At 39.0% G+C, this 17,114-nt stretch overlaps 1 long non-coding RNA gene across 1 annotated transcript; it reads left to right on the plus strand.

Annotated features, from left to right (window-relative positions):
- Window positions 1-229: 229 nt before the first annotated feature.
- LOC132620872 (uncharacterized) lies at window positions 230-2,842 on the plus strand. Its single transcript, XR_009575303.1, has 3 exons — window positions 230-443; window positions 1,519-1,584; window positions 2,512-2,842. It is a non-coding gene; the product is annotated as an uncharacterized LOC132620872 (long non-coding RNA).
- Window positions 2,843-17,114: the final 14,272 nt, after the last annotated feature.

The following is a 17,114-nucleotide window of genomic DNA, read 5'->3' on the forward strand; positions in this document are numbered from 1 at the left end:
TTGAACACTTAGGGAAAATTGGGACCACAATTCATAAAATTGGAATTTAAAATGTGGTGCCAAAAATGCCATGGGGCCGTGTGAATTAAAAAGGGGTCCCACACATTGTGTGACCAATTTTAATTGGTCCAACACATTGTGTGGACCCAAGGCAATGTGGATATTTTGTGAACCACTTAAAAGATGAAGACCAAGTCTTCATTCCCCATTTATTCACTTTATCACTTAGCACAAAACAAGAAAATAGAGAGTTCCCAACCCCCACTGTTTTCGGCCCAACCTTAGGAAAACCAAATCAAATTCTAGCTTCCCAAAAATTATTTCCTTGGTGTTAACCCACTATATTGAGGTCCCTAAGTAGCGTGGAAGAGTTGTTCGGGTCATCCAACCGTTAGTTGTACCCATTTGCAAACCCTAACTATTTGGTGGATTGAAGAAGAAAGGTATGTTTTGCTCTTGTTTTTGTGTTGTGAACATTTATTCATGTTATGGTATGTTAATAGGGATGGAAATCATGAAATATAGTATGATTGGAAGTGGGTTGTGTGATGGGTGTTCTAGCCGTGTATATGGGTGTGACAAATGGAATTGATGAATTAATTCTATATTATGTTAGATTGGTATCGAGTGGGGAAAAGAATAAAAATCATCGATACATGTATATGTGTAGTGTAGCCGTGTTTATAGCCTCCAAATTGTAGCAAAGAAGGAATAAATCTTGCTTAGCGTCGTAATGGTTATGGTGATGACTTGTAGGTTAGAAATGAGAATTTAATGTCCCAAATTGACATAGTAAGCGTTGCGGACTGATTTGGAGAACTTTGTGCATTGAATAAAATTTGTATATATAAGAATGATTAACATGTGTATGTGTGTGGCGCGGGCGAATGTGAGTTTTATAATGTGTCGAAGATCGTAATACTATCGCTTAGTATTTTAGTTATCGCCGAAACGAATTCTAGTTGGAAATAAGTGTTTAAGTGGCTCAAGATTGATGTTGAGAAATTGTGGGCTGTTTTGAGGCTAGTTGTGCGTTTGACGTAAATTGTATATTTTATGAAAATCATATCGTTATATTGTGGATTGTGGTACAAAACATGACTTGAAAATGAGGAATGGAAAAAGGGGACTGTTTTCGGCCAAACAGTGGAAAAATTTTCGGGTCGTTGGAAATATTATGTGGATTGTTTAGAATGTCCTAGAATATTGTGGTAAAGACTCGGGTGGATAATTAAATGTGTGAGCGATGTGGTGGTTTGAATGTGAGCCGTTGAATTGAATATTTGGAAAGTTGTCGAATGATGAAAAAGAGAGCTATTAATGTTATTTCGTCTTCCGAATTTATTATTGATGTTGTTAGGTTGGTTGTTGTTGATTGATACGGCCGAGTTAAATTCTCGGGGTAGCCTATTTACAGGGGAAATGCTGCCCAAATTTCTGTAGAATTAAGGGCGAAATTGGAATTTAATGCCCAAAGAGTCTTTAGCTAATGTTTGGCATTTTATGGCTTATTTTTAGATCGTGGGCAGCCCGAATCATAGTTTGGACTTAGCTTGAGTTGGATCATATTGGAGAGCGTTTGAGGTATGTAAAGCAACCTTCCTTCTTTTGGCATGCCTTAGTTTCACATAGGCTAGATTAGAGCTTTAAGGGAATTCCAAATTCGAGATCCGAGCATGTTATGATCCATATATATATTCTTTGGCACTCTTATGTATGTTTTTATGAAATATGAACCATGATGTATTTGAAGTAATCGCTTTCCGAAATCCGCATAGAAAATGTTCACTTTAAGGAATTTTGTAATCTCTAAATGCCATATTTTTCGCATAGAGGCTCGGATCGCTCCAATAATTTTAATAGGAGTTTGCTTGATGTATAATGGGTAAGTTTTTCATAGGCGGGCTCAGTTCGGGTCTATACTCGTCCGTGGGTCCCGCGACGCCCTTTATGTAAATTCGACAACTTTGAATCAAAAAGTGATAATTATTATTCCGATTTCGAATATGACTATTTTACTTATCCTTCGGATTTATAATAATGATTTTATGCATCTGATTCCTCACTACTCCGCTCGTGCCTACTATGATATCGTTCGCCGGTTCCCGGGCCGGTTCTGTTGTCGTGCGCTTTGTGATACATTCCGGTGTTATGCCGTGATTATGGTTCACCGTGCTCCTTGCTCGAGGGCCGGGTTCCACTTATGTTTGGCGTTATGCTGTGTTTGGCGTTATGCTGTGTTGTGATGTGTGACGGGGATTCGGAGATTTGAAACTTTCTGGTGTTATACTGTGTTGTGGCGCCATCGACAGGCGGGCGACCACATTTTCCTGTGCCCTATGCATAATTTATACTTTGGAAATTAACATTTTGATATTTTTTTATATGTATTATTTTCTATATATCTGATTCGATTATTGTTCAGATTTATTTCTGTACCTTCTGCTTTGCATACTCAGTACATATTTCGTACTGACCCCCTTCTCCGGGGGCTGCGTTTCATGCCCGCAGGTACGGACGCACAGCCTGGTGATCCACCTGTTAAGGACACCCTTTCTGCTATTCGGAGTGCTCCTCTCTTTCCGGAGCTTATACTTTTGGTATATATATTTTTATTAGTGCATTTGTATATATTCGTTCATGGGTACGGCGGGGCCCTGTCCTGTCATATGATTCTGTCGGTCTGTTTAGAGGTCTGTGGACATGTTTGTGGGTTAGGTTCTTTCTGTATGGATGTATGTACATGTCGTTTGGGCGATCCCATACGCCGAGGCGGCCGGTCCGCATATGTTGTTTGGGCGATCCTATACGCCGAGGCGGCCGGTCCGCATATGTTTATATATTGCTTGGTAAGCCCTGTGTGGCTTTTGTTGGTATTTTCTGCGTGCAGGGTATATTGGATAGTCTGTAAAACAAAGGAAACTGTGCCGAAATTTTTCTGGAAATTACCTAAATTTGAAATAAAGCCTTGTCGGCTTCCGCCATATACTAGAATGAGTTAATAGAATTTGACATAATATTTGATAGATGGGTTCGGGTGCCCAGATCGGGCACTAGTCACGGCCTACGGGGTTGGGTCGTGACATGGCCAAGCAAGGCTTAGTGTTACACATACCTGGCCCTACCAAGGCTTCAGGGTTATCCGTACCCGACTGCAGTGGTGCGTGCGCATCATCGTATACATATATATCTATATATTCTACCCGGCCTTATAAGCTCGGGGTTTCATAATAGCCATACAGAGGCACATATACATATAAGCTCATAGGCATCTTTAGCATCATTATTATTATCGTCGTCATCAATATCATCATCACCATTATCGTTGTCATCATTATCATCATCACTATTATCGTTGTAATCGTTATCGTTATCACTATTATCGTCGTCATCAACACATCTATCCTTATAGAATTATTCATCATATGAGGAATTTAGTACAATCGTAACGTTTCGAGAATTTCAAGTTTAGTAGCTTTCGAAGATAGCATCATTTGAAGGACATCATAAACTTATAGGAGATTAGATATTTGGCCAAAGAACCATGCCTTATGAAAGAAGGGTTAGCCTTACATACCTTCCGTTCAACAATTCTATCACTTGCACATTCTCCTTCAATGCTCACGTTTCTACCTTCATTAGAGTTATACTACCATTAGAAAATCGATAGCTAGCATATATGACTAAAGCTAGAGAAAATTGGACCACATCTCCTTTAATTATACGACTTCCTCCATATCATATATCGACTCGCAAACATCAATAATACATTCACAACATCATAACAATAGTCTTTATTCTCCTACATTATCCATATTTCTCAATTCACTTCAAGTCATTCATACCCATGGTGATAGCACACAATTACATCCGTTCATATTCAATGTCTATCCCATGTTCTTAACATCATTTATCACATGATTATAATCATAACATATCAAGAATCATTACTCAACCCAAGCTATTACTCAAAGATGACACTATTTCCACATTCAAGACCCATTTTCTATATTCTTCTACAATCCAAGTGTTTCAACTTTCAACTACCTTAAACAACATTAAAATACCATAAAACTTACCTTAGGTGGTGTGGGAATGAATCTTGGGTCGAAATACTTCACTTGAACCAAACCCTAGTTCTCCTCCAATGGAATTTCTTGTGGTCCTCTAACCCTTGGAAGCTTTCTACCACATAAACACTTGATTCTAGTCTTTAATCTTTGTGTTCTCTTGGACTTGGGCTGAATATGCTTAGAGAATGGTTTTTGAGCTCACAACACTTGTAGAAAATGAAAAATGAATTAAAAGAACCCAAGGCATTTATTTATACATTCACTGAAAATCAGTCCGTCGAGACTTCCACGGACACTTATACGGTCCGTATAATATTGTACGGTCCGTATAAGTGGTCGTGGTTTACCAACCAGAAGACCATCTCCCTGCTGGGAGTTATACGGACTCCTTATACGGCCCGTATCGTATAACTCCACTTTCCTGAAATGGTTTCCGTCGTTTCGTTTGATCTCAAATCCTTATAGAACCTTCTTAACACTTGTATAATACTTCATTAACCATACAATAGGATCTATATCATCCCTTCAAGACATCACCACATAAACATTAGCTCAATCATAGCGGAACCTTTCCGATCACGACTTACATTTCGCTTCCTTCAACAAACTAAACTTCACATATTCATAGAACTTCCAAATCTTATTGTATGCACCTCAAGCTATCTAACCCTTCGCTTAGCCCCGTAGGGATTTCATAATCACCTTAAGTTCACACTAGCCTATCCATAAGGCAACACATACACACATGCAATTTTTGAGGTGTAACACTCTTCCCCCCTTAAGAACATTCGTCCTCGAATGTTAAGTCCTCGGGGATTCTATAAAAAGTTTGCCAGCATTTCCACTGTAATATGGCACTACCATCCTGTCACAACAATCCATAATAAAAATGTCTCATAGGACCACAACATAATAGCAATAGAGTTTGGCCACACACAACCCAAAAGCATAAAAAGAAAATATACATACCTTATGATCTTGATGTCTCATCTGGGATTTCTTCTAGGGGCTGAAATAAGTGTGGGTACATGGATCTCATAATTTCTTCCGCTTCCCACGTCATGTCTTCTCAGTTATTGTTTCTCCACAAAACCTTAACTGAGGCCACTTCTTTGTTTCTAAGCCTCCGTACTTGCCTATCAAATATGGCAATAGGTGCCTCTTCATAAGTCAAATTTTCAGTCACTTGAACATCATTTACTGGCATGATCCTAGTAGGATCTCCGACACAATTGCGAAGCATCGAGACATGGAAAACTAGGTGAACTGACTCAAAATTAGGAGGTAGATCTAATTCATAGGCCACTTTGCCTATCTTGCGCACAATCTCATAAGGCCCAATGTACCAGGGACTAAGCTTCCCCTTTTTGCCAAATCTCATTACACCCTTCATTGGTGACACTTTTAAGAATACCCAATCTTTCACTTGGAACTCTAAGTCTCTTCGACGATTATCCGCATAGGACTTTTGACGACTTTGGGCTGCTAATAACTGATCTTGTATGAGCTTAACTATCTCTATGGCTTGCTGGACCAAGTCTGGCCCTATCAATTTAGTCTAACCTACCTCGAACCACCCAATTGGGGATGTACATTTTCGCCCATATAAAGCCTCATACTGTGCCATTTCGATGCTAGAATGATAATGTTATATCCCGTATTTTATACATTCGGATATTTCAAGGGCAAGATCATTTTCAAAATTATTTTAATGTACAAGTTGTTATGAATATTATTTATGACTATTATTAGTATGGAAATATCGATAAAGGCTAAGGGAAAAAAGAGAAATTCGCAAAATGGCCCATGGTAATATTGTGGAAGACTAGGGGTAAAATGGAAATTTCACAAAGTGTTCAAGAAAATTCTTGAAATGCCACTTTGGCCATGTGACATAAAAAGTGGGCCCCACCCATGGCCATGTGTCCATGTTCTTACTTAAGGGACCAAAGTTTATACAACAAGACAAGTGGGAATATTTGTTATTTTAAGAAAATTCTAGAAGAAGGGGACAAGAGCCATGTGTTCATAATTTTTAGTAGGAGCCATGCAAAAATATACATGTACGAATATGGAAGTGATGACAAAATAAGAAAAATTAGTCATCTTAGTTTTAATTTAAGAAACCTCTAGAGAGGAGGGCATGTGCCCCTCACATGCTTCTTGGAACTATATATATATGGAAATGTGGGGGGAAATATAGGACATATTCTTCACTTTGCACTTCTAGAAAATTTAAGGCAAAGAAGGAGAACCATTCGGCCAAGGGGGCTGGCCGAATATGGTCCCTAATTTTTTATCAAAAAAAAATGTTTTCTTCTAGCTTTCCTACCAATTGGAAGGTCCTCTACGACGTGGAGTAATTGTTAGAGCAAGTAAAATAGTCTTTTGGTGCAATTTCAAGCCCTAGCCGAGTGAAGACGATGTGTGGAGAAAGGTATGTATCTAATTTTCTTTTACATGTGTTATGGATGTCTTGTGCATGTTATAGTATGTGGAAAAGGATGAAATTCATGAAATATGAAAACATAGTGTTGTGGCCGAATGGAAGGAGTGTGGTGTAGAGTGATGAGTTAATTTTATTTAGTAACTTGATTGTTGCGTTGTGAATTCCATGATGAAAAATGAATGAAAACCATGAATTTAGTGTGTTAGGGGTTGGCCATGTATATGCTATGTTTGGCCGTGGATGTGTTGTGTAGAAAGAATGGATTAATTTTACTTAGTATTTAAATTGTTGTTGTAATGTATAGCAATAGATGAAAATTCATGACAATATGTATGTTGTTGTTGTGGCCGAATAAGGGGTTGTTTTGGTATGTTATGGTGAATTGATTCTATTTGACATTTTAGTAGTTGTCGATGTGGATTTTATGATGGAAATGATGGTTTGGTAACTTGAAAGGAAGTTGTTGGCGTGTAGGTTGTTGATCTAGTTCATGAAGTTTAAAGTAAGGAATGTGTTATTGATGTTTTTGTTTAATTTGAAAGGTTGCGGATTGAGTTGTGATAATCGGTTGGAACCTACATGAAATGCCGTTGAATTATGTTAAACAAGTTATTAATGTTAGAATGCATTTTGAGTAAATTGTTGAAGATTGGAGATATGATTGTTGGCATTGTTATTGATATTTTGGCCGAGTTCCATTTTCGGGTTTGTTGTTGATGATTTAGCCGAAATAGACTCTCGGGGGTGGTGTAGTTACAGGGGAGATGCTGCCGAAAGTTCGGTAGAATATAAGTTAATTCATTTGAAAAACAAAGACAAGTATATGTTGATGAATCTAATGACTATGTCAATTTTCTTAAATGTAGATTAGCAAGGTTGGAAAAATAGGCGTAGCTAGTTGGTCGCGAGACAGGTATGTAGGGCTTACCCTTTCTTTCTTTGGCATGTCCTAGAGCCACACAAGGTATGATATGATATGCACTTTGGGGTAATTCTACTCTTGAATTCTGAGTTTTGTCCTTAAAGAGTTCTGTATGCGTAAATGTCCAAAGTTCTGCTTGATATATTTCCGAATGGCATTCGAAAGACAATTGGTATGATTAACGTTTTGATTTCCAAATGATAGTACGTTTAACTATTCCATTGAGTCTTTAATATGCTTTGATATGTACATATAATTCTAAAAGTTATATTTGATTTATCCATATGATATCCGAAAGAGATTTGTTTCTGAGCCTTCAGGAGTCGGTAAGTATGCTCGTCTATCGAGTCTTAATTTGTGTGCATATGGTTTCGCGTTATTCTGTTCGTGCAAGCCTCAGTTTGGACTTCACTGAGCCCTGGCAAGGATATGTTCTCGTGCGTACTCCTCTGCATTGTTCACCGAGTCCTTCTCACTTGCGGGCCGGGGCATGTTATGTATGATATGATGACATTATGATATGATGACGGGGTGGTGGCCCGGATGGCATATGATTTTGTTCACCGCGTCCCGCTGTAGACTGCCGGGTACGGTATATGTATGATTATGGATCGGGCTGCACGTTCCGCAGCAATACACTGTATGATGTTCTATGAGCACGCATGCATGGATCTGTTATATGCATATATGATGTACGATATCGGTAACTATGTTTTGTGTTTGAAAAGCAAACGTTTTGGTACTCTGTATTATGTACTTAGTTTTCGTACTATCTGTTCCGGTCATGGTTCTGTTTTCTGTATTTACTGCTTTACATACTCAATACATATTCCGTACTGACCCCCTTTTCTTCGGAGGCTGCGTTTCATGCCGCGCAGGTACACCCAGATGAGTAGAAGTCACTACAGAAGATGTTCCAGCGGAGTTGGCAAGCTCCACTTGTTCCTGGAGTGTCGCCGAGTCAGAGTATATGTGCTATGACGTCTGGTTAATGCTAGAGACTTTGCAGACAGAGTCGTGGGTATAGGATGTCAGTGTGTATGCGGCTCCATCAGCCGACGTGTCCTTCTGTATTATATGATAAATTCCATATGTTTACAGATTTTGTTTGGTTTGAGTACTACAAAAGAAAATATTTCTGAAAGTATTTATTTTATTATATTTATTATATTTGTCATTTTGTTTGATTAAAAGCCTAGGGGACTACGTCTGTAAGAGTCAGTGGGTTCGCTCGGCTCCGAATATGGGGTCGGGTGCCCATCACACCCTAGTAAGGTTAGGGTGTGACAAAGTGGTATCAGAGCAGGTCTGTCCCAGGGGTTGTCTGCAAAGTCGTGTCCAGTAGAGTCCTGTTTATGGTGTGAAGCGCGCCACATTATAAACAGGAGGCTACGGGGCATCTAGGGATTGTTGACCTTCTTTCCGTCTTAGATCGTGCGATAGAGTCGAGTCATAGGAAATGAAATTCCTTATGTAAGCCTTACATACGACGGAGGAAGGTAAAGGATGACTTGGAAAGTCATAAAGTTAAGTCTTGATGTATTCGTTCTGTTATCTGAAATTGGAAGTTCTGGATGGCTGGAATGTGTTATATAGCTGTATGCTCTGTAAGGTATTGTTGATATTTGTTGCGTAGAGATTTTGTATAGTAAGGATGGTAAAGGAGACTCGATCAAATTTTTCAAAATGTGGTCATCCAACTAGGTGTACCTAACAGGAAGAAGCATGGAAGGGAAACGTCGTAAACAGACGGTAAGTGTGATATGATGTTTTACAGAAGCTACAGATTTGGGCGCGACGTCAAGAATGATTGTAAAAAAAAAAAAAAAAAAAAAAAAAGATAATTAACAGTCCGAAGGGTTAAAATGGGCAACATTCGAGGCTTAACAGGAGTAAGATCCGTTGAAAGATTTAGCAAGTCGACAATCGGTTTTGTTGAAGATTATTAGGTAAGGATGGTGAGTGGAAATCCGGACTGACTAATAATCGACTATGTATAAGTAACTGCGACGAAGGTATGTTCGCTGCCATCGGGAATCCGGAAGTCCATGGCAGGAAATAATCATACACACAAGTAAAAAGTAAACATTGGGGATCGAAAAGGGTAAAATAGTAATTGTACAAAGAAGGACGTGTTACGAAAATGCCTCGGAATATGTGAAACCTCGACTTGCTCTAGATCATGTAATAAAGGTCATACGAGGAAGTGAACGTGATTATATCAGCATTAGGGCACCGGATTCCATTGAAGTTTCGAGGTTAAGCGTGCTAGGGTGAGAGCAATTCTGGGATGGGTGACCCCCTGGGAAGTATGTTAAAAAAAAAACACAAATGTAGATCTAAGAGACAAATGAAAATCTAGAGTTACCTGAAGGAAACTAGAGTATACGAGATGATTGGAGACCATAAGAGGTCGCGTAGGAAGAGGCAGACTGGACTGGTGAAAAGACAGAGAGTGCATCACAGCTCTGGAATTAGGATAGGCTTGAATAGTGTTATGAAGTATTTTGTGGGTTAGTTGATAGTAACTATCGATATATATATGAATGTGTAGGATATCCCACATGCGTTTGTATCGGTGGACATGTGTGTCCCAGCAACGGGCGCTATGGTAAATAGGGCATTAACCAAGTAAGGGTACCGAAGTTCAAGCGACAACAAGAATAAACGGCACAAATGTTATAAGGTAGGCTGATGTTACTCTCTCTATAGGTTAAGATTGAAAAATTCTAATAGAGTGATATTCGAAAAAGAAGGAAAATGAGTAAATGGAAGGCAAAGAGACCAAAATGTCAGAAAAAGGTGAAAGGTAAGAAATCCCGGTAAGGGAAGCCCGAGAGAAATTGTTGATAAAGCATGAGACTAATTGGATAAGAGAGGAATGTGTGAGGTTCGAGAAACTAATTTCAATAAGTAAGGCGAAAGGAATAGTGACGATGACGGGAGATGTGAAGCAAGAAAAGGATGATTAGACATGGCGATGATGTTAGGAGATTAGGTCCTTGAAAGGTATGTAAAGGAATAGATGTGCAGCCATATTAATGTGGTTGCCTCAGATATGGAAGTGCCTTTCTAAGAAGATGACTCAAGAGTGAAACAGAATTGCACGTTCAAAGAAAAAAAATTCCATGAACTTCAAGGCCGATGCCACAAATGGTAAAGGAAGAAAAGTGTTTGAGGAGGAAGAAATCCAAGGAAGGGTAAGAGAGAAAATAGGAAAAGTATACTAACGGATTAGTCGAAGGAAGAGGAGGACCTTTGGGAGCGAAACAATTGAAAACCTCTAACCATAGAAGTAAGGAAGATACCGTAACAAGTTAGTGATAGAAACCCGATTACGCACCAAGGAAGGAACAAGTGTAATGGGTCGATACTGTTGACTGGAGATTAATGATATGGAATGAGAATTCATACGAAGTCCGAGAGATTTGATTTTGGAGGAAATGGAATGAAATGTAAGGAATGAGCAAGGGAGACTGCTCGATCATAGTGCCATAAGCGTAGTTAAAAGCTCAATGGGTAAGAATGGAGAGAGTGTAAACTGTACGGATGTTGCGCTAAGAGCAAAGGTGGAAGGGCGCTCGAAACAACACGGACGCACAACGATACCACTAACGCATAGTTAAAAGGGCTTGCGAGTATGAAATTAAATGGGCGAAAGGATTAATAGTGGACGAAAGAGTATGAGAATAGGGACAAAATGATGATGTAAGCAGAAAGTAAAAGAAAAACTTAGGGTAAAGAGTTTTGGTATGAGGTGCGCAGAGTTGGAAAGAAAGATGAGGAGTATGATGTAAACGAAAACTTCACAAAAGGACTGTTACAAGGAGCCCCTTTAAAGGGGGGGGGGGGGGGGGACACCATATTATATTAGACTTAGAAAGGAATCACAACATCTTCAAGCGTTAAGAAAGGAAATCTATTAGCTCGAGGCCGGAGCTTAAATATATCGGCATATCAAGAGAATGTATGAAAGAAGTAGAAACGAATTGACAATGAGTATACCGTGAGGCCGACATGAGGGGAAGAAATGAAGTACACCTTAAGAAAATGCTTCATGCCGACATGAACTACGATATGGTTGGACCGTAATTCGAATCCCTCATATCGAGCAAATATTGTGTAGTATCCAAGTACGCAGCGACTTGCGGTAAAGAGTAATAAGAAGATGCTTACAAGCTAAGTTTACAAAGAATGATGGAGGGAATGATAAGACTCAAAAGATATTTCGGATGACAACGACTATTGTAATAAAAGCATTTACGATTGATGGTTGGGAAGCTTTAAAAGAAAGGAAGAACGTAGCGTTTATGAAGGAGCTAAAAGCGTTCATTAGATACTAGAAAATAGTTCATAGACCATTAATGATACTGAGCATGAGAATATGCGCTATGAATTTATATGAATTATCGCTGTGAAGCGATGCTCGATCATAATTGTAAGAAATCCCCACTGGAGAACCAACAAGAAATAACGAAGGATGAAATGAGCGCCAATACAAAGAGATCAAAAACAAGTACACTTGTGTCGAGGAGTATGAGAGCAAGAAATAGCTTGTGGCCATATTGGATCGTTAAGCGAAGGTTGCGTACTAAAGACATGGCTTCTGTTAAGGTGTGGTGACGAAACCATAACAACGAAGAGATGAGCTGGGAAGGACAAGGATAGTAAGTTGGCGTAATGGATTGGAAAACCTATGACACATAATAAGAACTCATGAAAAGGCCGAGGAGTTTGACTATAAGAAAATAAGGCGAAGGATAACAAAAACAAAACAAAAAAACAACAGATATGAAGGAAAGAATAACAATAAAAGGAACCCTCGAAGTATTATAAGACCGCATGATATCAGTTGAACATTCGAGGACGAATGTTCTAAAGGGGGGGAGGATGTTATATCCCGTATTTTATACATTCGGATATTTCAAGGTGATCGTGGTAAGATAAGGGCAAGATCATTTTAAAAATTATTTTAATGTACAAGTTGTTATGAATATTATTTATGACTATTATTAGTATGGAAATATTGAGAAAGGCTAAGGGAAAAAAAAGAAATTCGCAAAATGGCCCATGGTAATATTGTGGAAGACTAGGGGTAAATGGGAATTTCACAAAGTGTTCAAGAAAATTCTTGAAATGCCACTTTGGCCATGTGACATAAAAAGTGGGCCCCACCCATGGCCATGTGTCCATGTTCTTACTTAAGGGACCAAAGTTTATACAACAAGACAAGTGGGTATATTTGTTATTTTAAGAAAATTCTAGAAGAAGGGGACAAGAGCCATGTGTTCATAATTGTTAGTAGGAGCCATGCAAAAATATACATGTATGAATATGGAAGTGATGACAAAATAAGAAAAATTAGTCATCTTAGTTTTAATTTAAGAAACCTCTAGAGAAGAGGGAATGTGCCCCTCACATGCTTCTGGGAACTATATATATATGGAAAGGTGGGGGCAAAATAAGACATATTCTTCACTTTGCAATTGTAGAAAATTGAAGGCAAAGAAGGAGAACCATTCGGCCAAGGGGGCTGGCCGAATATGGTCCCTAATTTTTGATCAAAAACAAATGTTTTCTTCTAGATTTCCTACCAATTGGAAGGTCCTCTATGACGTGGAGTAATTGTTAGAGCAAGTAAAATAGTCTTTTGGTGCAATTTCAAGCCCTAGCCGTGTGAAAACGATGTGTGGAGAAAGGTATGTATCTAATTTTCTTTTACATGTGTTATGGATGCCTTGTGCATGTTATAGTATGTGGAAAAGGATGAAATTCATGAAATATGAAAACATAGTGTTGTGGCCGAATGGAAGGAGTGTGGTGTAGAGTGATGAGTTAATTTTATTTAGTAACTTGATTGTTGCGTTGTGAATTCCATGATGAAAAATGAATGAAAACCATGAATTTAGTGTGTTAGTGGTTGGCCGTGTATATGCTATGTTTGGCCGTGGATGTGTTGTGTTGTGTAGAAAGAATGGAATAATTTTACTTAGTATTTAAATTGTTGTTGTAATGTATAGCAATAGATGAAAATTCATGAAAATATGTATGTTGTTGTTGTGGCCGAATAAGGGGTTGTTTTGGTAAGTTATGGTGAATTGATTCTATTTTACATTTTAGTAGTTGTCGATGTGGATTTTATGATGGAAATGATGGTTTGGTAACTTGAAAGGAAGTTGTTGACGTGTAGGTTGTTGACCTAGTTCACGAAGTTTAAAGTAAGGAATGTGTTATTGATGTTTTTGTTTAATTTGGAAGGTTGCGGATTGAGTTGTGATAATCGGTTGGAACTTAAATGAAATGTCGTTGAATTATGTAAAACAAGTTATTAATGTTAGAATGCATTTTGAGTAAATTGTTGAAGATTGGAGATATGATTGTTGGCATTGTTATTGATATTTTGGCCGAGTTCCATTCTCGGGTTTGTTATTGATGATTTAGCCGAGATAGACTCTCGAGGGTGGTGTAATTACAGGGGAGATGCTGCCGAAATTTCGGTAGAATATAAGTGAATTCATTTGAAAAACAAAGACAAGTATATGTTGATGAATCTAATGACTATGTCAATTTTCTTAAATGTAGATTAGCAAGGTTGGACAAATAGGCGTAGCTAGTTGGTCGCGAGACAGGTATGTAGGGCTTACCCTTTCTTTCTTTTGCATGTCCTAGAGCCACATAAGGTATGATATGATATGCACTTTGGGGTAATTCTACTTTTGAATTCTGAGTTTTGTCCTTAAAGAGTTATGTATGCGTAAATGTCCAAAGTTCTGCTTGATATATTTCCGAATGGCATTCGAAAGACAATTGGTATGATTAACGTTTTGATTTCCAAATGATAGTACGTTTCACTATTCCATTGAGTCTTTAATATACTTTGATATGTACATATAATTCTAAAAGTTATATTTGATTTGATCCATATGATATCCGAAAGAGATTTGTTTCTGAGCCTTCAGGAGTCGGTAAGTATGCTCGTCTATCGAGTCTTAATTTGTGTGCATATGGTTTCGCATTATTCTGTTCGTGCAAGCCTCAGTTTGGACTTCACTGAGCCCGGGCCAGGATATGTTCTCGTGCGTACTCCTCTGTATTGTTCACCGAGTCCCTCTCACTTGCTGGCCGGGGCATGTTATGTATGATATGATGACATTACGATATGATGACGGGGTGGTGGCCAGGATGGCATATGATTCTGTTCACCGCGTCCCGCAGTAGAGGGCCGGGTACGGTATATCTATGATTATGGATCGGGCTGCACGTTCCGCAACAATACACTGTATGATGTTCTATGAGCACGCATGCATGGATCTGTTATATGCATATATGATGTACGATATCGGTAACTATGTTTTGTGTTTGAAAAGCAAACGTTTTGGTACTCTGTATTATGTACTTAGTTTTCGTACTATCTGTTCCGGTCATGGTTCTGTTTTCTGTATTTCCTGCTTTACATACTCAGTACATATTCCGTACTGACCCCCTTTTCTTCGGGGGCTACGTTTCATGCCGCGCAGGTACACCCCGATGAGTAGAAGTCACTACAGAAGATGTTCCAGCGGAGTTGGCAAGCTGCACTTGTTCCTGGAGTGCCGCCGAGTCAGAGTATATGTGCTATGACGTTTGGTTAATGCTAGAGACTTAGCAGAGAGAGTCGTGGGTATAGGATGTCAGTGTGTAAGCGGCTCCATCAGCCAACGTGTCCTTCTGTATTATATGATAAATTCCATATGTTTACAGATTTTGTTTGGTTTGAGTACTACAAAAGAAAATATTTCTGAAAGTATTTATTTTATTATATTTATTATATTTGTCATTTTGTTTGATTAAAAGCCTAGGGGACTACGTCTATAATAAGAGTAGGTGGGTTCGCTCGGCTCCGAATATGGGGTCGGGTGCCCATCACACCCTAGTAAGGTTAGGGTGTGACAGATAACTATTATTATAAGAAAATTCAATGAGGGGTAAGTGATAATCCCAAACTATTATTATAAGAAAATTCAATGAGGGGTAAGTGATAATCCCAATTACCTCCAAAATCTATCATACAAGCCCGTAACATATCCTCAAGAGTCTGAATGGTACGTTCAGCTTGTCCATCAGTCTGCGGATGAAATGTCGTGCTAAGGCTCACTTGAGAACCCAAACCCTCTTGGAAGGACTTCCAAAAATTAGCTGTAAACTGAGTTCCTCTATCTGAGATAATAGATGCTGGGACACCATGGAGTCGCACTATCTCTTTAACATAAAGCTTTGCATAATCTTCTGCCACATAGGTCGTTCTGACTGGTAAGAAATGAGCTGACTTCGTGAGTCTATCCATAATCACCCATATAGAATCATACTTACGTCGAGAATGGGGGTAAGCCTATAATGAAGTCCATGTTAATTACTTCCCACTTCCAAGATGGAATTTCTATAGCTTGCAACAATTCAGCCGAGTTTTGGTGCTCGAGTTTTACTTGTTTGCAGATGGGACATTGAGCTACGAATTCGGCTACATATTTCTTCATCCCATTCCACCAATATATAGACTTAAGATCATGGTACATTTTCGTTGCTCCAGGGTAGACAGAATAACGGGAGCAATGGGCTTCTCTCAATATTTGGTAGCATAAACCTGCCACATCAGGAACACATAATCTGCCTCGGCATCGGAGAACTCCGTCTCTTGAAATCTCAAATGATGACTCCTCCTTCTGAGGGAATGTATCTTTGTAATGCATTAACATGAGATCTTCGAATTGTCGCTCTTTCGCTTCCGCTACTAGCGACAAGACCGCTGAATTTTGAATAGTAGTTCCCCTGTTACCTGAGTCCACTACTCGAACTCCTAGGCTAGCTAACTGCTGGAGCTCACGAGCCATTTCTGTTTCCTCTGGTCGTACATCACACAAACTCCCCATGGATCTATGGTTAAGAACATCAGCCACAACATTTGCCTTTCCAGGGTGATATAGGATATCAACATCATAATCTTTTAGCAATTCCAACCATCGTCGTTGCCGGAAATTCAACTCTTTTTGCTTGAAGATATACTGAAGGCTCTTATGATCTGTGTAAATATCCACATGGACACCATATAAATAATGTATCCACATTTTTAATGCATGAATCACTGCAGTCAATTCTAGATCATGGGTTTGATAATTTTTATCATGTTTTCGTATTGCTTTGAAGCATACGCAATCACCTTACCATGTTGCATCAACACACAGCCTAGCCCAATGCCTGAAGCATCGCAATTAACAATATAACCCTCCAACCCCTCTAGAAGTGTCAGGACTGGGGCAGAAGTCATCTATCTTTTAGCTCTTGGAAACTACGTTCACAAGCATCTGTCCATTGAAACTTTGCTGATTTCTGGGTCAGCTTTGTTAGTGGTGCTGAAATGGAAGAAAAACCTTCTAAAAATCTCCTGTAATAACCTGGTAGGCCCAGAAAGCTACGAACCTCTATAGGTGTTGTGGGCCTTGGCCGAGTCTTCAAGGTCTCAATCTTTTGGTTTTGTACCCGAATACCATCGGCTGCAACAATGTGCCCCAAAAATGTCACTGAGTTCAACCAAAACTCACACTTAGAAAATTTTGCAAACAACTCGCGGGTTTGAAGAACTCTAAGGACAGTACGCAAATGATCCGCGTGTTCTGCCTCAGATCTAGAATATACC

The sequence above is a fragment of the Lycium barbarum genome, chromosome 2, assembly GCF_019175385.1.
Source record: "Lycium barbarum isolate Lr01 chromosome 2, ASM1917538v2, whole genome shotgun sequence".
In the NCBI taxonomy this organism is placed as follows: domain Eukaryota; kingdom Viridiplantae; phylum Streptophyta; class Magnoliopsida; order Solanales; family Solanaceae; genus Lycium; species Lycium barbarum.